Source organism: Lathyrus oleraceus, unplaced genomic scaffold, assembly GCF_024323335.1.
Source record: "Lathyrus oleraceus cultivar Zhongwan6 unplaced genomic scaffold, CAAS_Psat_ZW6_1.0 chrUn0005, whole genome shotgun sequence".
Classification (NCBI taxonomy): Eukaryota; Viridiplantae; Streptophyta; class Magnoliopsida; order Fabales; family Fabaceae; genus Lathyrus; species Lathyrus oleraceus.
The window spans coordinates 282,169-301,225 of NW_026112396.1; the positions used below are offsets into that span (position 1 = coordinate 282,169).

The following is a 19,057-nucleotide window of genomic DNA, read 5'->3' on the forward strand; positions in this document are numbered from 1 at the left end:
CGTAAAAGAGTCGGAAAAAGTAGGAGAAGACAAGCATTTCAGCGTTAATTATGTTTGTTTTGCCGTTAATAAGTGAAAGAAATAAAATATATACAATCAAAGCGCATGAGATATCAGGTGCGATCATACCAGCACTAATGCACCGGATCCCATCAGAACTCCGCAGTTAAGCGTGCTTGGGCGAGAGTAGTACTAGGATGGGTGACCTCCTGGGAAGTCCTTGTGTTGCACCTCTTTTTTTGCGATTTTTTAAATACTTCTTTTTATTTCTGTTAATCGGCGTAAAAGAGTCGGAAAAAGTAGGAGAAGACAAGCATTTCAGCGTTAATTATGTTTGTTTTGCCGTTAATAAGTGAAAGAAATAAAATATATACAATCAAAGCGCATGAGATATCAGGTGCGATCATACCAGCACTAATGCACCGGATCCCATCAGAACTCCGCAGTTAAGCGTGCTTGGGCGAGAGTAGTACTAGGATGGGTGACCTCCTGGGAAGTCCTTGTGTTGCACCTCTTTTTTTGCGATTTTTTAAATACTTCTTTTTATTTCTGTTAATCGGCGTAAAAGAGTCGGAAAAAGTAGGAGAAGACAAGCATTTCAGCGTTAATTATGTTTGTTTTGCCGTTAATAAGTGAAAGAAATAAAATATATACAATCAAAGCGCATGAGATATCAGGTGCGATCATACCAGCACTAATGCACCGGATCCCATCAGAACTCCGCAGTTAAGCGTGCTTGGGCGAGAGTAGTACTAGGATGGGTGACCTCCTGGGAAGTCCTTGTGTTGCACCTCTTTTTTTGCGATTTTTTAAATACTTCTTTTTATTTCTGTTAATCGGCGTAAAAGAGTCGGAAAAAGTAGGAGAAGACAAGCATTTCAGCGTTAATTATGTTTGTTTTGCCGTTAATAAGTGAAAGAAATAAAATATATACAATCAAAGCGCATGAGATATCAGGTGCGATCATACCAGCACTAATGCACCGGATCCCATCAGAACTCCGCAGTTAAGCGTGCTTGGGCGAGAGTAGTACTAGGATGGGTGACCTCCTGGGCGTTAATTATGTTTGTTTTGCCGTTAATAAGTGAAAGAAATAAAATATATACAATCAAAGTGCATGAGATATCAGGTGCGATCATACCAGCACTAATGCACCGGATCCCATCAGAACTCCGCAGTTAAGCGTGCTTGGGCGAGAGTAGTACTAGGATGGGTGACCTCCTGGGAAGTCCTTGTGTTGCACCTCTTTTTTTGCGAGTTTTTAAATACTTCTTTTTGTTTCTGTTAATCGGCGTAAAAGAGTCGGAAAAAGTAGGAGAAGACAAGCATTTCAGCGTTAATTATGTTTGTTTTGCCGTTAATAAGTGAAAGAAATAAAATATATACAATCAAAGCGCATGAGATATCAGGTGCGATCATACCAGCACTAATGCACCGGATCCCATCAGAACTCCGCAGTTAAGCGTGCTTGGGCGAGAGTAGTACTAGGATGGGTGACCTCCTGGGAAGTCCTTGTGTTGCACCTCTTTTTTTGCGATTTTTTAAATACTTCTTTTTATTTCTGTTAATCGGCGTAAAAGAGTCGGAAAAAGTAGGAGAAGACAAGCATTTCAGCGTTAATTATGTTTGTTTTGCCGTTAATAAGTGAAAGAAATAAAATATATACAATCAAAGCGCATGAGATATCAGGTGCGATCATACCAGCACTAATGCACCGGATCCCATCAGAACTCCGCAGTTAAGCGTGCTTGGGCGAGAGTAGTACTAGGATGGGTGACCTCCTGGGAAGTCCTTGTGTTGCACCTCTTTTTTTGCGATTTTTTAAATACTTCTTTTTATTTCTGTTAATCGGCGTAAAAGAGTCGGAAAAAGTAGGAGAAGACAAGCATTTCAGCGTTAATTATGTTTGTTTTGCCGTTAATAAGTGAAAGAAATAAAATATATACAATCAAAGCGCATGAGATATCAGGTGCGATCATACCAGCACTAATGCACCGGATCCCATCAGAACTCCGCAGTTAAGCGTGCTTGGGCGAGAGTAGTACTAGGATGGGTGACCTCCTGGGAAGTCCTTGTGTTGCACCTCTTTTTTTGCGATTTTTTAAATACTTCTTTTTATTTCTGTTAATCGGCGTAAAAGAGTCGGAAAAAGTAGGAGAAGACAAGCATTTCAGCGTTAATTATGTTTGTTTTGCCGTTAATAAGTGAAAGAAATAAAATATATACAATCAAAGCGCATGAGATATCAGGTGCGATCATACCAGCACTAATGCACCGGATCCCATCAGAACTCCGCAGTTAAGCGTGCTTGGGCGAGAGTAGTACTAGGATGGGTGACCTCCTGGGAAGTCCTTGTGTTGCACCTCTTTTTTTGCGATTTTTTAAATACTTCTTTTTATTTCTGTTAATCGGCGTAAAAGAGTCGGAAAAAGTAGGAGAAGACAAGCATTTCAGCGTTAATTATGTTTGTTTTGCCGTTAATAAGTGAAAGAAATAAAATATATACAATCAAAGCGCATGAGATATCAGGTGCGATCATACCAGCACTAATGCACCGGATCCCATCAGAACTCCGCAGTTAAGCGTGCTTGGGCGAGAGTAGTACTAGGATGGGTGACCTCCTGGGAAGTCCTTGTGTTGCACCTCTTTTTTTGCGATTTTTTAAATACTTCTTTTTATTTCTGTTAATCGGCGTAAAAGAGTCGGAAAAAGTAGGAGAAGACAAGCATTTCAGCGTTAATTATGTTTGTTTTGCCGTTAATAAGTGAAAGAAATAAAATATATACAATCAAAGCGCATGAGATATCAGGTGCGATCATACCAGCACTAATGCACCGGATCCCATCAGAACTCCGCAGTTAAGCGTGCTTGGGCGAGAGTAGTACTAGGATGGGTGACCTCCTGGGAAGTCCTTGTGTTGCACCTCTTTTTTTGCGATTTTTTAAATACTTCTTTTTATTTCTGTTAATCGGCGTAAAAGAGTCGGAAAAAGTAGGAGAAGACAAGCATTTCAGCGTTAATTATGTTTTTTTTGCCGTTAATAAGTGAAAGAAATAAAATATATACAATCAAAGCGCATGAGATATCAGGTGCGATCATACCAGCACTAATGCACCGGATCCCATCAGAACTCCGCAGTTAAGCGTGCTTGGGCGAGAGTAGTACTAGGATGGGTGACCTCCTGGGAAGTCCTTGTGTTGCACCTCTTTTTTTGCGATTTTTTAAATACTTCTTTTTATTTCTGTTAATCGGCGTAAAAGAGTCGGAAAAAGTAGGAGAAGACAAGCATTTCAGCGTTAATTATGTTTGTTTTGCCGTTAATAAGTGAAAGAAATAAAATATATACAATCAAAGCGCATGAGATATCAGGTGCGATCATACCAGCACTAATGCACCGGATCCCATCAGAACTCCGCAGTTAAGCGTGCTTGGGCGAGAGTAGTACTAGGATGGGTGACCTCCTGGGAAGTCCTTGTGTTGCACCTCTTTTTTTGCGATTTTTTAAATACTTCTTTTTATTTCTGTTAATCGGCGTAAAAGAGTCGGAAAAAGTAGGAGAAGACAAGCATTTCAGCGTTAATTATGTTTGTTTTGCCGTTAATAAGTGAAAGAAATAAAATATATACAATCAAAGCGCATGAGATATCAGGTGCGATCATACCAGCACTAATGCACCGGATCCCATCAGAACTCCGCAGTTAAGCGTGCTTGGGCGAGAGTAGTACTAGGATGGGTGACCTCCTGGGCGTTAATTATGTTTGTTTTGCCGTTAATAAGTGAAAGAAATAAAATATATACAATCAAAGCGCATGAGATATCAGGTGCGATCATACCAGCACTAATGCACCGGATCCCATCAGAACTCCGCAGTTAAGCGTGCTTGGGCGAGAGTAGTACTAGGATGGGTGACCTCCTGGGAAGTCCTTGTGTTGCACCTCTTTTTTTGCGAGTTTTTAAGTACTTCTTTTTGTTTCTGTTAATCGGCGTAAAAGAGTCGGAAAAAGTAGGAGAAGACAAGCATTTCAGCGTTAATTATGTTTGTTTTGCCGTTAATAAGTGAAAGAAATAAAATATATACAATCAAAGCGCATGAGATATCAGGTGCGATCATACCAGCACTAATGCACCGGATCCCATCAGAACTCCGCAGTTAAGCGTGCTTGGGCGAGAGTAGTACTAGGATGGGTGACCTCCTGGGAAGTCCTTGTGTTGCACCTCTTTTTTTGCGATTTTTTAAATACTTCTTTTTATTTCTGTTAATCGGCGTAAAAGAGTCGGAAAAAGTAGGAGAAGACAAGCATTTCAGCGTTAATTATGTTTGTTTTGCCGTTAATAAGTGAAAGAAATAAAATATATACAATCAAAGCGCATGAGATATCAGGTGCGATCATACCAGCACTAATGCACCGGATCCCATCAGAACTCCGCAGTTAAGCGTGCTTGGGCGAGAGTAGTACTAGGATGGGTGACCTCCTGGGAAGTCCTTGTGTTGCACCTCTTTTTTTGCGATTTTTTAAATACTTCTTTTTATTTCTGTTAATCGGCGTAAAAGAGTCGGAAAAAGTAGGAGAAGACAAGCATTTCAGCGTTAATTATGTTTGTTTTGCCGTTAATAAGTGAAAGAAATAAAATATATACAATCAAAGCGCATGAGATATCAGGTGCGATCATACCAGCACTAATGCACCGGATCCCATCAGAACTCCGCAGTTAAGCGTGCTTGGGCGAGAGTAGTACTAGGATGGGTGACCTCCTGGGAAGTCCTTGTGTTGCACCTCTTTTTTTGCGATTTTTTAAATACTTCTTTTTATTTCTGTTAATCGGCGTAAAAGAGTCGGAAAAAGTAGGAGAAGACAAGCATTTCAGCGTTAATTATGTTTGTTTTGCCGTTAATAAGTGAAAGAAATAAAATATATACAATCAAAGCGCATGAGATATCAGGTGCGATCATACCAGCACTAATGCACCGGATCCCATCAGAACTCCGCAGTTAAGCGTGCTTGGGCGAGAGTAGTACTAGGATGGGTGACCTCCTGGGCGTTAATTATGTTTGTTTTGCCGTTAATAAGTGAAAGAAATAAAATATATACAATCAAAGTGCATGAGATATCAGGTGCGATCATACCAGCACTAATGCACCGGATCCCATCAGAACTCCGCAGTTAAGCGTGCTTGGGCGAGAGTAGTACTAGGATGGGTGACCTCCTGGGAAGTCCTTGTGTTGCACCTCTTTTTTTGCGATTTTTAAGTACTTCTTTTTGTTTCTGTTAATCGGCGTAAAAGAGTCGGAAAAAGTAGGAGAAGACAAGCATTTCAGCGTTAATTATGTTTGTTTTGCCGTTAATAAGTGAAAGAAATAAAATATATACAATCAAAGCGCATGAGATATCAGGTGCGATCATACCAGCACTAATGCACCGGATCCCATCAGAACTCCGCAGTTAAGCGTGCTTGGGCGAGAGTAGTACTAGGATGGGTGACCTCCTGGGAAGTCCTTGTGTTGCACCTCTTTTTTTGCGATTTTTTAAATACTTCTTTTTATTTCTGTTAATCGGCGTAAAAGAGTCGGAAAAAGTAGGAGAAGACAAGCATTTCAGCGTTAATTATGTTTGTTTTGCCGTTAATAAGTGAAAGAAATAAAATATATACAATCAAAGCGCATGAGATATCAGGTGCGATCATACCAGCACTAATGCACCGGATCCCATCAGAACTCCGCAGTTAAGCGTGCTTGGGCGAGAGTAGTACTAGGATGGGTGACCTCCTGGGCGTTAATTATGTTTGTTTTGCCGTTAATAAGTGAAAGAAATAAAATATATACAATCAAAGCGCATGAGATATCAGGTGCGATCATACCAGCACTAATGCACCGGATCCCATCAGAACTCCGCAGTTAAGCGTGCTTGGGCGAGAGTAGTACTAGGATGGGTGACCTCCTGGGAAGTCCTTGTGTTGCACCTCTTTTTTTGCGATTTTTTAAATACTTCTTTTTATTTCTGTTAATCGGCGTAAAAGAGTCGGAAAAAGTAGGAGAAGACAAGCATTTCAGCGTTAATTATGTTTGTTTTGCCGTTAATAAGTGAAAGAAATAAAATATATACAATCAAAGCGCATGAGATATCAGGTGCGATCATACCAGCACTAATGCACCGGATCCCATCAGAACTCCGCAGTTAAGCGTGCTTGGGCGAGAGTAGTACTAGGATGGGTGACCTCCTGGGAAGTCCTTGTGTTGCACCTCTTTTTTTGCGATTTTTTAAATACTTCTTTTTATTTCTGTTAATCGGCGTAAAAGAGTCGGAAAAAGTAGGAGAAGACAAGCATTTCAGCGTTAATTATGTTTGTTTTGCCGTTAATAAGTGAAAGAAATAAAATATATACAATCAAAGCGCATGAGATATCAGGTGCGATCATACCAGCACTAATGCACCGGATCCCATCAGAACTCCGCAGTTAAGCGTGCTTGGGCGAGAGTAGTACTAGGATGGGTGACCTCCTGGGAAGTCCTTGTGTTGCACCTCTTTTTTTGCGATTTTTTAAATACTTCTTTTTATTTCTGTTAATCGGCGTAAAAGAGTCGGAAAAAGTAGGAGAAGACAAGCATTTCAGCGTTAATTATGTTTGTTTTGCCGTTAATAAGTGAAAGAAATAAAATATATACAATCAAAGCGCATGAGATATCAGGTGCGATCATACCAGCACTAATGCACCGGATCCCATCAGAACTCCGCAGTTAAGCGTGCTTGGGCGAGAGTAGTACTAGGATGGGTGACCTCCTGGGAAGTCCTTGTGTTGCACCTCTTTTTTTGCGATTTTTTAAATACTTCTTTTTATTTCTGTTAATCGGCGTAAAAGAGTCGGAAAAAGTAGGAGAAGACAAGCATTTCAGCGTTAATTATGTTTGTTTTGCCGTTAATAAGTGAAAGAAATAAAATATATACAATCAAAGCGCATGAGATATCAGGTGCGATCATACCAGCACTAATGCACCGGATCCCATCAGAACTCCGCAGTTAAGCGTGCTTGGGCGAGAGTAGTACTAGGATGGGTGACCTCCTGGGAAGTCCTTGTGTTGCACCTCTTTTTTTGCGATTTTTAAATACTTCTTTTTATTTCTGTTAATCGGCGTAAAAGAGTCGGAAAAAGTAGGAGAAGACAAGCATTTCAGCGTTAATTATGTTTGTTTTGCCGTTAATAAGTGAAAGAAATAAAATATATACAATCAAAGCGCATGAGATATCAGGTGCGATCATACCAGCACTAATGCACCGGATCCCATCAGAACTCCGCAGTTAAGCGTGCTTGGGCGAGAGTAGTACTAGGATGGGTGACCTCCTGGGAAGTCCTTGTGTTGCACCTCTTTTTTTGCGATTTTTTAAATACTTCTTTTTATTTCTGTTAATCGGCGTAAAAGAGTCGGAAAAAGTAGGAGAAGACAAGCATTTCAGCGTTAATTATGTTTGTTTTGCCGTTAATAAGTGAAAGAAATAAAATATATACAATCAAAGCGCATGAGATATCAGGTGCGATCATACCAGCACTAATGCACCGGATCCCATCAGAACTCCGCAGTTAAGCGTGCTTGGGCGAGAGTAGTACTAGGATGGGTGACCTCCTGGGAAGTCCTTGTGTTGCACCTCTTTTTTTGCGATTTTTTAAATACTTCTTTTTATTTCTGTTAATCGGCGTAAAAGAGTCGGAAAAAGTAGGAGAAGACAAGCATTTCAGCGTTAATTATGTTTGTTTTGCCGTTAATAAGTGAAAGAAATAAAATATATACAATCAAAGCGCATGAGATATCAGGTGCGATCATACCAGCACTAATGCACCGGATCCCATCAGAACTCCGCAGTTAAGCGTGCTTGGGCGAGAGTAGTACTAGGATGGGTGACCTCCTGGGAAGTCCTTGTGTTGCACCTCTTTTTTTGCGATTTTTTAAATACTTCTTTTTATTTCTGTTAATCGGCGTAAAAGAGTCGGAAAAAGTAGGAGAAGACAAGCATTTCAGCGTTAATTATGTTTGTTTTGCCGTTAATAAGTGAAAGAAATAAAATATATACAATCAAAGCGCATGAGATATCAGGTGCGATCATACCAGCACTAATGCACCGGATCCCATCAGAACTCCGCAGTTAAGCGTGCTTGGGCGAGAGTAGTACTAGGATGGGTGACCTCCTGGGAAGTCCTTGTGTTGCACCTCTTTTTTTGCGATTTTTTAAATACTTCTTTTTATTTCTGTTAATCGGCGTAAAAGAGTCGGAAAAAGTAGGAGAAGACAAGCATTTCAGCGTTAATTATGTTTGTTTTGCCGTTAATAAGTGAAAGAAATAAAATATATACAATCAAAGCGCATGAGATATCAGGTGCGATCATACCAGCACTAATGCACCGGATCCCATCAGAACTCCGCAGTTAAGCGTGCTTGGGCGAGAGTAGTACTAGGATGGGTGACCTCCTGGGCGTTAATTATGTTTGTTTTGCCGTTAATAAGTGAAAGAAATAAAATATATACAATCAAAGTGCATGAGATATCAGGTGCGATCATACCAGCACTAATGCACCGGATCCCATCAGAACTCCGCAGTTAAGCGTGCTTGGGCGAGAGTAGTACTAGGATGGGTGACCTCCTGGGAAGTCCTTGTGTTGCACCTCTTTTTTTGCGATTTTTTAATACTTCTTTTTATTTCTGTTAATCGGCGTAAAAGAGTCGGAAAAAGTAGGAGAAGACAAGCATTTCAGCGTTAATTATGTTTGTTTTGCCGTTAATAAGTGAAAGAAATAAAATATATACAATCAAAGCGCATGAGATATCAGGTGCGATCATACCAGCACTAATGCACCGGATCCCATCAGAACTCCGCAGTTAAGCGTGCTTGGGCGAGAGTAGTACTAGGATGGGTGACCTCCTGGGAAGTCCTTGTGTTGCACCTCTTTTTTTGCGATTTTTTAAATACTTCTTTTTATTTCTGTTAATCGGCGTAAAAGAGTCGGAAAAAGTAGGAGAAGACAAGCATTTCAGCGTTAATTATGTTTGTTTTGCCGTTAATAAGTGAAAGAAATAAAATATATACAATCAAAGCGCATGAGATATCAGGTGCGATCATACCAGCACTAATGCACCGGATCCCATCAGAACTCCGCAGTTAAGCGTGCTTGGGCGAGAGTAGTACTAGGATGGGTGACCTCCTGGGAAGTCCTTGTGTTGCACCTCTTTTTTTGCGATTTTTTAAATACTTCTTTTTATTTCTGTTAATCGGCGTAAAAGAGTCGGAAAAAGTAGGAGAAGACAAGCATTTCAGCGTTAATTATGTTTGTTTTGCCGTTAATAAGTGAAAGAAATAAAATATATACAATCAAAGCGCATGAGATATCAGGTGCGATCATACCAGCACTAATGCACCGGATCCCATCAGAACTCCGCAGTTAAGCGTGCTTGGGCGAGAGTAGTACTAGGATGGGTGACCTCCTGGGAAGTCCTTGTGTTGCACCTCTTTTTTTGCGATTTTTTAAATACTTCTTTTTATTTCTGTTAATCGGCGTAAAAGAGTCGGAAAAAGTAGGAGAAGACAAGCATTTCAGCGTTAATTATGTTTGTTTTGCCGTTAATAAGTGAAAGAAATAAAATATATACAATCAAAGCGCATGAGATATCAGGTGCGATCATACCAGCACTAATGCACCGGATCCCATCAGAACTCCGCAGTTAAGCGTGCTTGGGCGAGAGTAGTACTAGGATGGGTGACCTCCTGGGCGTTAATTATGTTTGTTTTGCCGTTAATAAGTGAAAGAAATAAAATATATACAATCAAAGTGCATGAGATATCAGGTGCGATCATACCAGCACTAATGCACCGGATCCCATCAGAACTCCGCAGTTAAGCGTGCTTGGGCGAGAGTAGTACTAGGATGGGTGACCTCCTGGGAAGTCCTTGTGTTGCACCTCTTTTTTTGCGATTTTTTAAATACTTCTTTTTATTTCTGTTAATCGGCGTAAAAGAGTCGGAAAAAGTAGGAGAAGACAAGCATTTCAGCGTTAATTATGTTTGTTTTGCCGTTAATAAGTGAAAGAAATAAAATATATACAATCAAAGCGCATGAGATATCAGGTGCGATCATACCAGCACTAATGCACCGGATCCCATCAGAACTCCGCAGTTAAGCGTGCTTGGGCGAGAGTAGTACTAGGATGGGTGACCTCCTGGGAAGTCCTTGTGTTGCACCTCTTTTTTTGCGATTTTTTAAATACTTCTTTTTATTTCTGTTAATCGGCGTAAAAGAGTCGGAAAAAGTAGGAGAAGACAAGCATTTCAGCGTTAATTATGTTTGTTTTGCCGTTAATAAGTGAAAGAAATAAAATATATACAATCAAAGCGCATGAGATATCAGGTGCGATCATACCAGCACTAATGCACCGGATCCCATCAGAACTCCGCAGTTAAGCGTGCTTGGGCGAGAGTAGTACTAGGATGGGTGACCTCCTGGGAAGTCCTTGTGTTGCACCTCTTTTTTTGCGATTTTTTAAATACTTCTTTTTATTTCTGTTAATCGGCGTAAAAGAGTCGGAAAAAGTAGGAGAAGACAAGCATTTCAGCGTTAATTATGTTTGTTTTGCCGTTAATAAGTGAAAGAAATAAAATATATACAATCAAAGCGCATGAGATATCAGGTGCGATCATACCAGCACTAATGCACCGGATCCCATCAGAACTCCGCAGTTAAGCGTGCTTGGGCGAGAGTAGTACTAGGATGGGTGACCTCCTGGGAAGTCCTTGTGTTGCACCTCTTTTTTTGCGATTTTTTAAATACTTCTTTTTATTTCTGTTAATCGGCGTAAAAGAGTCGGAAAAAGTAGGAGAAGACAAGCATTTCAGCGTTAATTATGTTTGTTTTGCCGTTAATAAGTGAAAGAAATAAAATATATACAATCAAAGCGCATGAGATATCAGGTGCGATCATACCAGCACTAATGCACCGGATCCCATCAGAACTCCGCAGTTAAGCGTGCTTGGGCGAGAGTAGTACTAGGATGGGTGACCTCCTGGGTTAATTATGTTTGTTTTGCCGTTAATAAGTGAAAGAAATAAAATATATACAATCAAAGTGCATGAGATATCAGGTGCGATCATACCAGCACTAATGCACCGGATCCCATCAGAACTCCGCAGTTAAGCGTGCTTGGGCGAGAGTAGTACTAGGATGGGTGACCTCCTGGGAAGTCCTTGTGTTGCACCTCTTTTTTTGCGATTTTTTAAATACTTCTTTTTTTTCTGTTAATCGGCGTAAAAGAGTCGGAAAAAGTAGGAGAAGACAAGCATTTCAGCGTTAATTATGTTTGTTTTGCCGTTAATAAGTGAAAGAAATAAAATATATACAATCAAAGCGCATGAGATATCAGGTGCGATCATACCAGCACTAATGCACCGGATCCCATCAGAACTCCGCAGTTAAGCGTGCTTGGGCGAGAGTAGTACTAGGATGGGTGACCTCCTGGGAAGTCCTTGTGTTGCACCTCTTTTTTTGCGATTTTTTAAATACTTCTTTTTATTTCTGTTAATCGGCGTAAAAGAGTCGGAAAAAGTAGGAGAAGACAAGCATTTCAGCGTTAATTATGTTTGTTTTGCCGTTAATAAGTGAAAGAAATAAAATATATACAATCAAAGCGCATGAGATATCAGGTGCGATCATACCAGCACTAATGCACCGGATCCCATCAGAACTCCGCAGTTAAGCGTGCTTGGGCGAGAGTAGTACTAGGATGGGTGACCTCCTGGGAAGTCCTTGTGTTGCACCTCTTTTTTTGCGATTTTTTAAATACTTCTTTTTATTTCTGTTAATCGGCGTAAAAGAGTCGGAAAAAGTAGGAGAAGACAAGCATTTCAGCGTTAATTATGTTTGTTTTGCCGTTAATAAGTGAAAGAAATAAAATATATACAATCAAAGCGCATGAGATATCAGGTGCGATCATACCAGCACTAATGCACCGGATCCCATCAGAACTCCGCAGTTAAGCGTGCTTGGGCGAGAGTAGTACTAGGATGGGTGACCTCCTGGGAAGTCCTTGTGTTGCACCTCTTTTTTTGCGATTTTTTAAATACTTCTTTTTATTTCTGTTAATCGGCGTAAAAGAGTCGGAAAAAGTAGGAGAAGACAAGCATTTCAGCGTTAATTATGTTTGTTTTGCCGTTAATAAGTGAAAGAAATAAAATATATACAATCAAAGCGCATGAGATATCAGGTGCGATCATACCAGCACTAATGCACCGGATCCCATCAGAACTCCGCAGTTAAGCGTGCTTGGGCGAGAGTAGTACTAGGATGGGTGACCTCCTGGGAAGTCCTTGTGTTGCACCTCTTTTTTTGCGATTTTTTAAATACTTCTTTTTATTTCTGTTAATCGGCGTAAAAGAGTCGGAAAAAGTAGGAGAAGACAAGCATTTCAGCGTTAATTATGTTTGTTTTGCCGTTAATAAGTGAAAGAAATAAAATATATACAATCAAAGCGCATGAGATATCAGGTGCGATCATACCAGCACTAATGCACCGGATCCCATCAGAACTCCGCAGTTAAGCGTGCTTGGGCGAGAGTAGTACTAGGATGGGTGACCTCCTGGGCGTTAATTATGTTTGTTTTGCCGTTAATAAGTGAAAGAAATAAAATATATACAATCAAAGTGCATGAGATATCAGGTGCGATCATACCAGCACTAATGCACCGGATCCCATCAGAACTCCGCAGTTAAGCGTGCTTGGGCGAGAGTAGTACTAGGATGGGTGACCTCCTGGGAAGTCCTTGTGTTGCACCTCTTTTTTTGCGATTTTTTAAATACTTCTTTTTATTTCTGTTAATCGGCGTAAAAGAGTCGGAAAAAGTAGGAGAAGACAAGCATTTCAGCGTTAATTATGTTTGTTTTGCCGTTAATAAGTGAAAGAAATAAAATATATACAATCAAAGCGCATGAGATATCAGGTGCGATCATACCAGCACTAATGCACCGGATCCCATCAGAACTCCGCAGTTAAGCGTGCTTGGGCGAGAGTAGTACTAGGATGGGTGACCTCCTGGGAAGTCCTTGTGTTGCACCTCTTTTTTTGCGATTTTTTAAATACTTCTTTTTATTTCTGTTAATCGGCGTAAAAGAGTCGGAAAAAGTAGGAGAAGACAAGCATTTCAGCGTTAATTATGTTTGTTTTGCCGTTAATAAGTGAAAGAAATAAAATATATACAATCAAAGCGCATGAGATATCAGGTGCGATCATACCAGCACTAATGCACCGGATCCCATCAGAACTCCGCAGTTAAGCGTGCTTGGGCGAGAGTAGTACTAGGATGGGTGACCTCCTGGGAAGTCCTTGTGTTGCACCTCTTTTTTTGCGATTTTTTAAATACTTCTTTTTATTTCTGTTAATCGGCGTAAAAGAGTCGGAAAAAGTAGGAGAAGACAAGCATTTCAGCGTTAATTATGTTTGTTTTGCCGTTAATAAGTGAAAGAAATAAAATATATACAATCAAAGCGCATGAGATATCAGGTGCGATCATACCAGCACTAATGCACCGGATCCCATCAGAACTCCGCAGTTAAGCGTGCTTGGGCGAGAGTAGTACTAGGATGGGTGACCTCCTGGGAAGTCCTTGTGTTGCACCTCTTTTTTTGCGATTTTTTAAATACTTCTTTTTATTTCTGTTAATCGGCGTAAAAGAGTCGGAAAAAGTAGGAGAAGACAAGCATTTCAGCGTTAATTATGTTTGTTTTGCCGTTAATAAGTGAAAGAAATAAAATATATACAATCAAAGCGCATGAGATATCAGGTGCGATCATACCAGCACTAATGCACCGGATCCCATCAGAACTCCGCAGTTAAGCGTGCTTGGGCGAGAGTAGTACTAGGATGGGTGACCTCCTGGGAAGTCCTTGTGTTGCACCTCTTTTTTGCGATTTTTTAAATACTTCTTTTTATTTCTGTTAATCGGCGTAAAAGAGTCGGAAAAAGTAGGAGAAGACAAGCATTTCAGCGTTAATTATGTTTGTTTTGCCGTTAATAAGTGAAAGAAATAAAATATATACAATCAAAGCGCATGAGATATCAGGTGCGATCATACCAGCACTAATGCACCGGATCCCATCAGAACTCCGCAGTTAAGCGTGCTTGGGCGAGAGTAGTACTAGGATGGGTGACCTCCTGGGAAGTCCTTGTGTTGCACCTCTTTTTTTGCGATTTTTTAAATACTTCTTTTTATTTCTGTTAATCGGCGTAAAAGAGTCGGAAAAAGTAGGAGAAGACAAGCATTTCAGCGTTAATTATGTTTGTTTTGCCGTTAATAAGTGAAAGAAATAAAATATATACAATCAAAGCGCATGAGATATCAGGTGCGATCATACCAGCACTAATGCACCGGATCCCATCAGAACTCCGCAGTTAAGCGTGCTTGGGCGAGAGTAGTACTAGGATGGGTGACCTCCTGGGAAGTCCTTGTGTTGCACCTCTTTTTTTGCGATTTTTTAAATACTTCTTTTTATTTCTGTTAATCGGCGTAAAAGAGTCGGAAAAAGTAGGAGAAGACAAGCATTTCAGCGTTAATTATGTTTGTTTTGCCGTTAATAAGTGAAAGAAATAAAATATATACAATCAAAGCGCATGAGATATCAGGTGCGATCATACCAGCACTAATGCACCGGATCCCATCAGAACTCCGCAGTTAAGCGTGCTTGGGCGAGAGTAGTACTAGGATGGGTGACCTCCTGGGAAGTCCTTGTGTTGCACCTCTTTTTTTGCGATTTTTTAAATACTTCTTTTTATTTCTGTTAATCGGCGTAAAAGAGTCGGAAAAAGTAGGAGAAGACAAGCATTTCAGCGTTAATTATGTTTGTTTTGCCGTTAATAAGTGAAAGAAATAAAATATATACAATCAAAGCGCATGAGATATCAGGTGCGATCATACCAGCACTAATGCACCGGATCCCATCAGAACTCCGCAGTTAAGCGTGCTTGGGCGAGAGTAGTACTAGGATGGGTGACCTCCTGGGAAGTCCTTGTGTTGCACCTCTTTTTTTGCGATTTTTTAAATACTTCTTTTTATTTCTGTTAATCGGCGTAAAAGAGTCGGAAAAAGTAGGAGAAGACAAGCATTTCAGCGTTAATTATGTTTGTTTTGCCGTTAATAAGTGAAAGAAATAAAATATATACAATCAAAGCGCATGAGATATCAGGTGCGATCATACCAGCACTAATGCACCGGATCCCATCAGAACTCCGCAGTTAAGCGTGCTTGGGCGAGAGTAGTACTAGGATGGGTGACCTCCTGGGAAGTCCTTGTGTTGCACCTCTTTTTTTGCGATTTTTTAAATACTTCTTTTTATTTCTGTTAATCGGCGTAAAAGAGTCGGAAAAAGTAGGAGAAGACAAGCATTTCAGCGTTAATTATGTTTGTTTTGCCGTTAATAAGTGAAAGAAATAAAATATATACAATCAAAGCGCATGAGATATCAGGTGCGATCATACCAGCACTAATGCACCGGATCCCATCAGAACTCCGCAGTTAAGCGTGCTTGGGCGAGAGTAGTACTAGGATGGGTGACCTCCTGGGAAGTCCTTGTGTTGCACCTCTTTTTTTGCGATTTTTTAAATACTTCTTTTTATTTCTGTTAATCGGCGTAAAAGAGTCGGAAAAAGTAGGAGAAGACAAGCATTTCAGCGTTAATTATGTTTGTTTTGCCGTTAATAAGTGAAAGAAATAAAATATATACAATCAAAGCGCATGAGATATCAGGTGCGATCATACCAGCACTAATGCACCGGATCCCATCAGAACTCCGCAGTTAAGCGTGCTTGGGCGAGAGTAGTACTAGGATGGGTGACCTCCTGGGAAGTCCTTGTGTTGCACCTCTTTTTTTGCGATTTTTTAAATACTTCTTTTTATTTCTGTTAATCGGCGTAAAAGAGTCGGAAAAAGTAGGAGAAGACAAGCATTTCAGCGTTAATTATGTTTGTTTTGCCGTTAATAAGTGAAAGAAATAAAATATATACAATCAAAGCGCATGAGATATCAGGTGCGATCATACCAGCACTAATGCACCGGATCCCATCAGAACTCCGCAGTTAAGCGTGCTTGGGCGAGAGTAGTACTAGGATGGGTGACCTCCTGGGAAGTCCTTGTGTTGCACCTCTTTTTTTGCGATTTTTTAAATACTTCTTTTTATTTCTGTTAATCGGCGTAAAAGAGTCGGAAAAAGTAGGAGAAGACAAGCATTTCAGCGTTAATTATGTTTGTTTTGCCGTTAATAAGTGAAAGAAATAAAATATATACAATCAAAGCGCATGAGATATCAGGTGCGATCATACCAGCACTAATGCACCGGATCCCATCAGAACTCCGCAGTTAAGCGTGCTTGGGCGAGAGTAGTACTAGGATGGGTGACCTCCTGGGAAGTCCTTGTGTTGCACCTCTTTTTTTGCGATTTTTTAAATACTTCTTTTTATTTCTGTTAATCGGCGTAAAAGAGTCGGAAAAAGTAGGAGAAGACAAGCATTTCAGCGTTAATTATGTTTGTTTTGCCGTTAATAAGTGAAAGAAATAAAATATATACAATCAAAGCGCATGAGATATCAGGTGCGATCATACCAGCACTAATGCACCGGATCCCATCAGAACTCCGCAGTTAAGCGTGCTTGGGCGAGAGTAGTACTAGGATGGGTGACCTCCTGGGAAGTCCTTGTGTTGCACCTCTTTTTTTGCGATTTTTTAAATACTTCTTTTTATTTCTGTTAATCGGCGTAAAAGAGTCGGAAAAAGTAGGAGAAGACAAGCATTTCAGCGTTAATTATGTTTGTTTTGCCGTTAATAAGTGAAAGAAATAAAATATATACAATCAAAGCGCATGAGATATCAGGTGCGATCATACCAGCACTAATGCACCGGATCCCATCAGAACTCCGCAGTTAAGCGTGCTTGGGCGAGAGTAGTACTAGGATGGGTGACCTCCTGGGAAGTCCTTGTGTTGCACCTCTTTTTTTGCGATTTTTTAAATACTTCTTTTTATTTCTGTTAATCGGCGTAAAAGAGTCGGAAAAAGTAGGAGAAGACAAGCATTTCAGCGTTAATTATGTTTGTTTTGCCGTTAATAAGTGAAAGAAATAAAATATATACAATCAAAGCGCATGAGATATCAGGTGCGATCATACCAGCACTAATGCACCGGATCCCATCAGAACTCCGCAGTTAAGCGTGCTTGGGCGAGAGTAGTACTAGGATGGGTGACCCTCCTTATGTTTGTTTTGCCGTTAATAAGTGAAAGAAATAAAATATATACAATCAAAGTGCATGAGATATCAGGTGCGATCATACCAGCACTAATGCACCGGATCCCATCAGAACTCCGCAGTTAAGCGTGCTTGGGCGAGAGTAGTACTAGGATGGGTGACCTCCTGGGAAGTCCTTGTGTTGCACCTCTTTTTTTGCGATTTTTTAAATACTTCTTTTTATTTCTGTTAATCGGCGTAAAAGAGTCGGAAAAAGTAGGAGAAGACAAGCATTTCAGCGTTAATTATGTTTGTTTTGCCGTTAATAAGTGAAAGAAATAAAATATATACAATCAAAGCGCATGAGATATCAGGTGCGATCATACCAGCACTAATGCACCGGATCCCATCAGAACTCCGCAGTTAAGCGTGCTTGGGCGAGAGTAGTACTAGGATGGGTGACCTCCTGGGAAGTCCTTGTGTTGCACCTCTTTTTTGCGATTTTTTAAATACTTCTTTTTATTTCTGTTAATCGGCGTAAAAGAGTCGGAAAAAGTAGGAGAAGACAAGCATTTCAGCGTTAATTATGTTTGTTTTGCCGTTAATAAGTGAAAGAAATAAAATATATACAATCAAAGCGCATGAGATATCAGGTGCGATCATACCAGCACTAATGCACCGGATCCCATCAGAACTCCGCAGTTAAGCGTGCTTGGGCGAGAGTAGTACTAGGATGGGTGACCTCCTGGGAAGTCCTTGTGTTGCACCTCTTTTTTTGCGATTTTTTAAATACTTCTTTTTATTTCTGTTAATCGGCGTAAAAGAGTCGGAAAAAGTAGGAGAAGACAAGCATTTCAGCGTTAATTATGTTTGTTTTGCCGTTAATAAGTGAAAGAAATAAAATATATACAATCAAAGCGCATGAGATATCAGGTGCGATCATACCAGCACTAATGCACCGGATCCCATCAGAACTCCGCAGTTAAGCGTGCTTGGGCGAGAGTAGTACTAGGATGGGTGACCTCCTGGGAAGTCCTTGTGTTGCACCTCTTTTTTTGCGATTTTTTAAATACTTCTTTTTATTTCTGTTAATCGGCGTAAAAGAGTCGGAAAAAGTAGGAGAAGACAAGCATTTCAGCGTTAATTATGTTTGTTTTGCCGTTAATAAGTGAAAGAAATAAAATATATACAATCAAAGCGCATGAGATATCAGGTGCGATCATACCAGCACTAATGCACCGGATCCCATCAGAACTCCGCAGTTAAGCGTGCTTGGGCGAGAGTAGTACTAGGATGGGTGACCTCCTGGGCGTTAATTATGTTTGTTTTGCCCGTTAATAAGTGAAAGAAATAAAATATATACAATCAAAGCGCATGAGATATCAGGTGCGATCATACCAGCACTAATGCACCGGATCCCATCAGAACTCCGCAGTTAAGCGTGCTTGGGCGAGAGTAGTACTAGGATGGGTGACCTCCTGGGAAGTCCTTGTGTTGCACCTCTTTTTTTGCGATTTTTTAAATACTTCTTTTTATTTCTGTTAATCGGCGTAAAAGAGTCGGAAAAAGTAGGAGAAGACAAGCATTTCAGCGTTAATTATGTTTGTTTTGCCGTTAATAAGTGAAAGAAATAAAATATATACAATCAAAGCGCATGAGATATCAGGTGCGATCATACCAGCACTAATGCACCGGATCCCATCAGAACTCCGCAGTTAAGCGTGCTTGGGCGAGAGTAGTACTAGGATGGGTGACCTCCTGGGAAGTCCTTGTGTTGCACCTCTTTTTTTGCGATTTTTTAAATACTTCTTTTTATTTCTGT

The 19,057-nt window shown here is 40.3% G+C and overlaps 62 non-coding genes and 10 pseudogenes across 62 annotated transcripts; all 72 read left to right on the top strand.

The window, feature by feature from the left end:
* The first annotated feature begins 115 nt into the window (after nucleotides 1-115).
* On the top strand, nucleotides 116-234 carry LOC127111064 (5S ribosomal RNA). Its single transcript, XR_007797832.1, has one exon. It is a non-coding gene; the product is annotated as a 5S ribosomal RNA (ribosomal RNA).
* Nucleotides 235-395: 161 nt separating this feature from the next.
* On the top strand, nucleotides 396-514 carry LOC127111065 (5S ribosomal RNA). Its single transcript, XR_007797833.1, has one exon. It is a non-coding gene; the product is annotated as a 5S ribosomal RNA (ribosomal RNA).
* A 161-nt stretch (nucleotides 515-675) lies between these two features.
* Nucleotides 676-794, top strand: LOC127111066 (5S ribosomal RNA). Its single transcript, XR_007797834.1, has one exon. It is a non-coding gene; the product is annotated as a 5S ribosomal RNA (ribosomal RNA).
* Nucleotides 795-955: 161 nt separating this feature from the next.
* LOC127111529 (uncharacterized) lies at nucleotides 956-1,078 on the top strand (annotated as a pseudogene).
* A 49-nt stretch (nucleotides 1,079-1,127) lies between these two features.
* LOC127111067 (5S ribosomal RNA) lies at nucleotides 1,128-1,246 on the top strand. Its single transcript, XR_007797835.1, has one exon. It is a non-coding gene; the product is annotated as a 5S ribosomal RNA (ribosomal RNA).
* Nucleotides 1,247-1,407: 161 nt separating this feature from the next.
* On the top strand, nucleotides 1,408-1,526 carry LOC127111068 (5S ribosomal RNA). The gene has a single exon (XR_007797836.1). It is a non-coding gene; the product is annotated as a 5S ribosomal RNA (ribosomal RNA).
* A 161-nt stretch (nucleotides 1,527-1,687) lies between these two features.
* LOC127111070 (5S ribosomal RNA) lies at nucleotides 1,688-1,806 on the top strand. Its single transcript, XR_007797838.1, has one exon. It is a non-coding gene; the product is annotated as a 5S ribosomal RNA (ribosomal RNA).
* Nucleotides 1,807-1,967: 161 nt separating this feature from the next.
* LOC127111071 (5S ribosomal RNA) lies at nucleotides 1,968-2,086 on the top strand. Its single transcript, XR_007797839.1, has one exon. It is a non-coding gene; the product is annotated as a 5S ribosomal RNA (ribosomal RNA).
* Nucleotides 2,087-2,247: 161 nt separating this feature from the next.
* LOC127111072 (5S ribosomal RNA) lies at nucleotides 2,248-2,366 on the top strand. Its single transcript, XR_007797840.1, has one exon. It is a non-coding gene; the product is annotated as a 5S ribosomal RNA (ribosomal RNA).
* A 161-nt stretch (nucleotides 2,367-2,527) lies between these two features.
* On the top strand, nucleotides 2,528-2,646 carry LOC127111073 (5S ribosomal RNA). The gene has a single exon (XR_007797841.1). It is a non-coding gene; the product is annotated as a 5S ribosomal RNA (ribosomal RNA).
* A 161-nt stretch (nucleotides 2,647-2,807) lies between these two features.
* Nucleotides 2,808-2,926, top strand: LOC127111074 (5S ribosomal RNA). The gene has a single exon (XR_007797842.1). It is a non-coding gene; the product is annotated as a 5S ribosomal RNA (ribosomal RNA).
* Nucleotides 2,927-3,087: 161 nt separating this feature from the next.
* LOC127111075 (5S ribosomal RNA) lies at nucleotides 3,088-3,206 on the top strand. Its single transcript, XR_007797843.1, has one exon. It is a non-coding gene; the product is annotated as a 5S ribosomal RNA (ribosomal RNA).
* A 161-nt stretch (nucleotides 3,207-3,367) lies between these two features.
* Nucleotides 3,368-3,486, top strand: LOC127111076 (5S ribosomal RNA). The gene has a single exon (XR_007797844.1). It is a non-coding gene; the product is annotated as a 5S ribosomal RNA (ribosomal RNA).
* A 161-nt stretch (nucleotides 3,487-3,647) lies between these two features.
* LOC127111530 (uncharacterized) lies at nucleotides 3,648-3,770 on the top strand (annotated as a pseudogene).
* A 49-nt stretch (nucleotides 3,771-3,819) lies between these two features.
* LOC127111077 (5S ribosomal RNA) lies at nucleotides 3,820-3,938 on the top strand. Its single transcript, XR_007797845.1, has one exon. It is a non-coding gene; the product is annotated as a 5S ribosomal RNA (ribosomal RNA).
* Nucleotides 3,939-4,099: 161 nt separating this feature from the next.
* LOC127111078 (5S ribosomal RNA) lies at nucleotides 4,100-4,218 on the top strand. Its single transcript, XR_007797846.1, has one exon. It is a non-coding gene; the product is annotated as a 5S ribosomal RNA (ribosomal RNA).
* A 161-nt stretch (nucleotides 4,219-4,379) lies between these two features.
* Nucleotides 4,380-4,498, top strand: LOC127111079 (5S ribosomal RNA). The gene has a single exon (XR_007797847.1). It is a non-coding gene; the product is annotated as a 5S ribosomal RNA (ribosomal RNA).
* A 161-nt stretch (nucleotides 4,499-4,659) lies between these two features.
* On the top strand, nucleotides 4,660-4,778 carry LOC127111081 (5S ribosomal RNA). The gene has a single exon (XR_007797849.1). It is a non-coding gene; the product is annotated as a 5S ribosomal RNA (ribosomal RNA).
* A 161-nt stretch (nucleotides 4,779-4,939) lies between these two features.
* LOC127111531 (uncharacterized) lies at nucleotides 4,940-5,062 on the top strand (annotated as a pseudogene).
* A 49-nt stretch (nucleotides 5,063-5,111) lies between these two features.
* Nucleotides 5,112-5,230, top strand: LOC127111082 (5S ribosomal RNA). Its single transcript, XR_007797850.1, has one exon. It is a non-coding gene; the product is annotated as a 5S ribosomal RNA (ribosomal RNA).
* A 160-nt stretch (nucleotides 5,231-5,390) lies between these two features.
* On the top strand, nucleotides 5,391-5,509 carry LOC127111083 (5S ribosomal RNA). Its single transcript, XR_007797851.1, has one exon. It is a non-coding gene; the product is annotated as a 5S ribosomal RNA (ribosomal RNA).
* A 161-nt stretch (nucleotides 5,510-5,670) lies between these two features.
* Nucleotides 5,671-5,793, top strand: LOC127111532 (uncharacterized; annotated as a pseudogene).
* Nucleotides 5,794-5,842: 49 nt separating this feature from the next.
* Nucleotides 5,843-5,961, top strand: LOC127111084 (5S ribosomal RNA). The gene has a single exon (XR_007797852.1). It is a non-coding gene; the product is annotated as a 5S ribosomal RNA (ribosomal RNA).
* A 161-nt stretch (nucleotides 5,962-6,122) lies between these two features.
* On the top strand, nucleotides 6,123-6,241 carry LOC127111085 (5S ribosomal RNA). The gene has a single exon (XR_007797853.1). It is a non-coding gene; the product is annotated as a 5S ribosomal RNA (ribosomal RNA).
* A 161-nt stretch (nucleotides 6,242-6,402) lies between these two features.
* Nucleotides 6,403-6,521, top strand: LOC127111086 (5S ribosomal RNA). The gene has a single exon (XR_007797854.1). It is a non-coding gene; the product is annotated as a 5S ribosomal RNA (ribosomal RNA).
* A 161-nt stretch (nucleotides 6,522-6,682) lies between these two features.
* Nucleotides 6,683-6,801, top strand: LOC127111087 (5S ribosomal RNA). Its single transcript, XR_007797855.1, has one exon. It is a non-coding gene; the product is annotated as a 5S ribosomal RNA (ribosomal RNA).
* Nucleotides 6,802-6,962: 161 nt separating this feature from the next.
* On the top strand, nucleotides 6,963-7,081 carry LOC127111088 (5S ribosomal RNA). Its single transcript, XR_007797856.1, has one exon. It is a non-coding gene; the product is annotated as a 5S ribosomal RNA (ribosomal RNA).
* A 160-nt stretch (nucleotides 7,082-7,241) lies between these two features.
* LOC127111089 (5S ribosomal RNA) lies at nucleotides 7,242-7,360 on the top strand. Its single transcript, XR_007797857.1, has one exon. It is a non-coding gene; the product is annotated as a 5S ribosomal RNA (ribosomal RNA).
* A 161-nt stretch (nucleotides 7,361-7,521) lies between these two features.
* LOC127111090 (5S ribosomal RNA) lies at nucleotides 7,522-7,640 on the top strand. The gene has a single exon (XR_007797858.1). It is a non-coding gene; the product is annotated as a 5S ribosomal RNA (ribosomal RNA).
* Nucleotides 7,641-7,801: 161 nt separating this feature from the next.
* On the top strand, nucleotides 7,802-7,920 carry LOC127111092 (5S ribosomal RNA). Its single transcript, XR_007797860.1, has one exon. It is a non-coding gene; the product is annotated as a 5S ribosomal RNA (ribosomal RNA).
* Nucleotides 7,921-8,081: 161 nt separating this feature from the next.
* On the top strand, nucleotides 8,082-8,200 carry LOC127111093 (5S ribosomal RNA). The gene has a single exon (XR_007797861.1). It is a non-coding gene; the product is annotated as a 5S ribosomal RNA (ribosomal RNA).
* A 161-nt stretch (nucleotides 8,201-8,361) lies between these two features.
* LOC127111533 (uncharacterized) lies at nucleotides 8,362-8,484 on the top strand (annotated as a pseudogene).
* A 49-nt stretch (nucleotides 8,485-8,533) lies between these two features.
* LOC127111094 (5S ribosomal RNA) lies at nucleotides 8,534-8,652 on the top strand. The gene has a single exon (XR_007797862.1). It is a non-coding gene; the product is annotated as a 5S ribosomal RNA (ribosomal RNA).
* A 160-nt stretch (nucleotides 8,653-8,812) lies between these two features.
* On the top strand, nucleotides 8,813-8,931 carry LOC127111095 (5S ribosomal RNA). Its single transcript, XR_007797863.1, has one exon. It is a non-coding gene; the product is annotated as a 5S ribosomal RNA (ribosomal RNA).
* A 161-nt stretch (nucleotides 8,932-9,092) lies between these two features.
* LOC127111096 (5S ribosomal RNA) lies at nucleotides 9,093-9,211 on the top strand. The gene has a single exon (XR_007797864.1). It is a non-coding gene; the product is annotated as a 5S ribosomal RNA (ribosomal RNA).
* A 161-nt stretch (nucleotides 9,212-9,372) lies between these two features.
* On the top strand, nucleotides 9,373-9,491 carry LOC127111097 (5S ribosomal RNA). The gene has a single exon (XR_007797865.1). It is a non-coding gene; the product is annotated as a 5S ribosomal RNA (ribosomal RNA).
* Nucleotides 9,492-9,652: 161 nt separating this feature from the next.
* LOC127111535 (uncharacterized) lies at nucleotides 9,653-9,775 on the top strand (annotated as a pseudogene).
* A 49-nt stretch (nucleotides 9,776-9,824) lies between these two features.
* Nucleotides 9,825-9,943, top strand: LOC127111098 (5S ribosomal RNA). The gene has a single exon (XR_007797866.1). It is a non-coding gene; the product is annotated as a 5S ribosomal RNA (ribosomal RNA).
* Nucleotides 9,944-10,104: 161 nt separating this feature from the next.
* LOC127111099 (5S ribosomal RNA) lies at nucleotides 10,105-10,223 on the top strand. Its single transcript, XR_007797867.1, has one exon. It is a non-coding gene; the product is annotated as a 5S ribosomal RNA (ribosomal RNA).
* Nucleotides 10,224-10,384: 161 nt separating this feature from the next.
* On the top strand, nucleotides 10,385-10,503 carry LOC127111100 (5S ribosomal RNA). The gene has a single exon (XR_007797868.1). It is a non-coding gene; the product is annotated as a 5S ribosomal RNA (ribosomal RNA).
* A 161-nt stretch (nucleotides 10,504-10,664) lies between these two features.
* LOC127111101 (5S ribosomal RNA) lies at nucleotides 10,665-10,783 on the top strand. Its single transcript, XR_007797869.1, has one exon. It is a non-coding gene; the product is annotated as a 5S ribosomal RNA (ribosomal RNA).
* A 161-nt stretch (nucleotides 10,784-10,944) lies between these two features.
* On the top strand, nucleotides 10,945-11,065 carry LOC127111431 (uncharacterized; annotated as a pseudogene).
* Nucleotides 11,066-11,114: 49 nt separating this feature from the next.
* LOC127111103 (5S ribosomal RNA) lies at nucleotides 11,115-11,233 on the top strand. The gene has a single exon (XR_007797871.1). It is a non-coding gene; the product is annotated as a 5S ribosomal RNA (ribosomal RNA).
* A 160-nt stretch (nucleotides 11,234-11,393) lies between these two features.
* On the top strand, nucleotides 11,394-11,512 carry LOC127111104 (5S ribosomal RNA). Its single transcript, XR_007797872.1, has one exon. It is a non-coding gene; the product is annotated as a 5S ribosomal RNA (ribosomal RNA).
* A 161-nt stretch (nucleotides 11,513-11,673) lies between these two features.
* On the top strand, nucleotides 11,674-11,792 carry LOC127111105 (5S ribosomal RNA). Its single transcript, XR_007797873.1, has one exon. It is a non-coding gene; the product is annotated as a 5S ribosomal RNA (ribosomal RNA).
* Nucleotides 11,793-11,953: 161 nt separating this feature from the next.
* LOC127111106 (5S ribosomal RNA) lies at nucleotides 11,954-12,072 on the top strand. The gene has a single exon (XR_007797874.1). It is a non-coding gene; the product is annotated as a 5S ribosomal RNA (ribosomal RNA).
* A 161-nt stretch (nucleotides 12,073-12,233) lies between these two features.
* On the top strand, nucleotides 12,234-12,352 carry LOC127111107 (5S ribosomal RNA). Its single transcript, XR_007797875.1, has one exon. It is a non-coding gene; the product is annotated as a 5S ribosomal RNA (ribosomal RNA).
* A 161-nt stretch (nucleotides 12,353-12,513) lies between these two features.
* On the top strand, nucleotides 12,514-12,636 carry LOC127111537 (uncharacterized; annotated as a pseudogene).
* Nucleotides 12,637-12,685: 49 nt separating this feature from the next.
* LOC127111109 (5S ribosomal RNA) lies at nucleotides 12,686-12,804 on the top strand. Its single transcript, XR_007797877.1, has one exon. It is a non-coding gene; the product is annotated as a 5S ribosomal RNA (ribosomal RNA).
* A 161-nt stretch (nucleotides 12,805-12,965) lies between these two features.
* On the top strand, nucleotides 12,966-13,084 carry LOC127111111 (5S ribosomal RNA). The gene has a single exon (XR_007797878.1). It is a non-coding gene; the product is annotated as a 5S ribosomal RNA (ribosomal RNA).
* A 161-nt stretch (nucleotides 13,085-13,245) lies between these two features.
* Nucleotides 13,246-13,364, top strand: LOC127111112 (5S ribosomal RNA). The gene has a single exon (XR_007797879.1). It is a non-coding gene; the product is annotated as a 5S ribosomal RNA (ribosomal RNA).
* A 161-nt stretch (nucleotides 13,365-13,525) lies between these two features.
* Nucleotides 13,526-13,644, top strand: LOC127111113 (5S ribosomal RNA). Its single transcript, XR_007797880.1, has one exon. It is a non-coding gene; the product is annotated as a 5S ribosomal RNA (ribosomal RNA).
* Nucleotides 13,645-13,805: 161 nt separating this feature from the next.
* Nucleotides 13,806-13,924, top strand: LOC127111114 (5S ribosomal RNA). The gene has a single exon (XR_007797881.1). It is a non-coding gene; the product is annotated as a 5S ribosomal RNA (ribosomal RNA).
* Nucleotides 13,925-14,084: 160 nt separating this feature from the next.
* Nucleotides 14,085-14,203, top strand: LOC127111116 (5S ribosomal RNA). Its single transcript, XR_007797883.1, has one exon. It is a non-coding gene; the product is annotated as a 5S ribosomal RNA (ribosomal RNA).
* A 161-nt stretch (nucleotides 14,204-14,364) lies between these two features.
* On the top strand, nucleotides 14,365-14,483 carry LOC127111117 (5S ribosomal RNA). The gene has a single exon (XR_007797884.1). It is a non-coding gene; the product is annotated as a 5S ribosomal RNA (ribosomal RNA).
* A 161-nt stretch (nucleotides 14,484-14,644) lies between these two features.
* LOC127111118 (5S ribosomal RNA) lies at nucleotides 14,645-14,763 on the top strand. The gene has a single exon (XR_007797885.1). It is a non-coding gene; the product is annotated as a 5S ribosomal RNA (ribosomal RNA).
* A 161-nt stretch (nucleotides 14,764-14,924) lies between these two features.
* LOC127111119 (5S ribosomal RNA) lies at nucleotides 14,925-15,043 on the top strand. Its single transcript, XR_007797886.1, has one exon. It is a non-coding gene; the product is annotated as a 5S ribosomal RNA (ribosomal RNA).
* A 161-nt stretch (nucleotides 15,044-15,204) lies between these two features.
* Nucleotides 15,205-15,323, top strand: LOC127111120 (5S ribosomal RNA). The gene has a single exon (XR_007797887.1). It is a non-coding gene; the product is annotated as a 5S ribosomal RNA (ribosomal RNA).
* Nucleotides 15,324-15,484: 161 nt separating this feature from the next.
* Nucleotides 15,485-15,603, top strand: LOC127111121 (5S ribosomal RNA). The gene has a single exon (XR_007797888.1). It is a non-coding gene; the product is annotated as a 5S ribosomal RNA (ribosomal RNA).
* A 161-nt stretch (nucleotides 15,604-15,764) lies between these two features.
* On the top strand, nucleotides 15,765-15,883 carry LOC127111122 (5S ribosomal RNA). Its single transcript, XR_007797889.1, has one exon. It is a non-coding gene; the product is annotated as a 5S ribosomal RNA (ribosomal RNA).
* A 161-nt stretch (nucleotides 15,884-16,044) lies between these two features.
* Nucleotides 16,045-16,163, top strand: LOC127111123 (5S ribosomal RNA). Its single transcript, XR_007797890.1, has one exon. It is a non-coding gene; the product is annotated as a 5S ribosomal RNA (ribosomal RNA).
* A 161-nt stretch (nucleotides 16,164-16,324) lies between these two features.
* Nucleotides 16,325-16,443, top strand: LOC127111124 (5S ribosomal RNA). Its single transcript, XR_007797891.1, has one exon. It is a non-coding gene; the product is annotated as a 5S ribosomal RNA (ribosomal RNA).
* Nucleotides 16,444-16,604: 161 nt separating this feature from the next.
* LOC127111125 (5S ribosomal RNA) lies at nucleotides 16,605-16,723 on the top strand. Its single transcript, XR_007797892.1, has one exon. It is a non-coding gene; the product is annotated as a 5S ribosomal RNA (ribosomal RNA).
* Nucleotides 16,724-16,884: 161 nt separating this feature from the next.
* On the top strand, nucleotides 16,885-17,003 carry LOC127111127 (5S ribosomal RNA). Its single transcript, XR_007797894.1, has one exon. It is a non-coding gene; the product is annotated as a 5S ribosomal RNA (ribosomal RNA).
* A 161-nt stretch (nucleotides 17,004-17,164) lies between these two features.
* On the top strand, nucleotides 17,165-17,280 carry LOC127111579 (uncharacterized; annotated as a pseudogene).
* A 47-nt stretch (nucleotides 17,281-17,327) lies between these two features.
* Nucleotides 17,328-17,446, top strand: LOC127111128 (5S ribosomal RNA). Its single transcript, XR_007797895.1, has one exon. It is a non-coding gene; the product is annotated as a 5S ribosomal RNA (ribosomal RNA).
* Nucleotides 17,447-17,607: 161 nt separating this feature from the next.
* Nucleotides 17,608-17,726, top strand: LOC127111129 (5S ribosomal RNA). The gene has a single exon (XR_007797896.1). It is a non-coding gene; the product is annotated as a 5S ribosomal RNA (ribosomal RNA).
* Nucleotides 17,727-17,886: 160 nt separating this feature from the next.
* LOC127111130 (5S ribosomal RNA) lies at nucleotides 17,887-18,005 on the top strand. The gene has a single exon (XR_007797897.1). It is a non-coding gene; the product is annotated as a 5S ribosomal RNA (ribosomal RNA).
* Nucleotides 18,006-18,166: 161 nt separating this feature from the next.
* Nucleotides 18,167-18,285, top strand: LOC127111131 (5S ribosomal RNA). Its single transcript, XR_007797898.1, has one exon. It is a non-coding gene; the product is annotated as a 5S ribosomal RNA (ribosomal RNA).
* A 161-nt stretch (nucleotides 18,286-18,446) lies between these two features.
* Nucleotides 18,447-18,571, top strand: LOC127111435 (uncharacterized; annotated as a pseudogene).
* A 48-nt stretch (nucleotides 18,572-18,619) lies between these two features.
* On the top strand, nucleotides 18,620-18,738 carry LOC127111132 (5S ribosomal RNA). The gene has a single exon (XR_007797899.1). It is a non-coding gene; the product is annotated as a 5S ribosomal RNA (ribosomal RNA).
* Nucleotides 18,739-18,899: 161 nt separating this feature from the next.
* Nucleotides 18,900-19,018, top strand: LOC127111133 (5S ribosomal RNA). The gene has a single exon (XR_007797900.1). It is a non-coding gene; the product is annotated as a 5S ribosomal RNA (ribosomal RNA).
* Nucleotides 19,019-19,057: the final 39 nt, after the last annotated feature.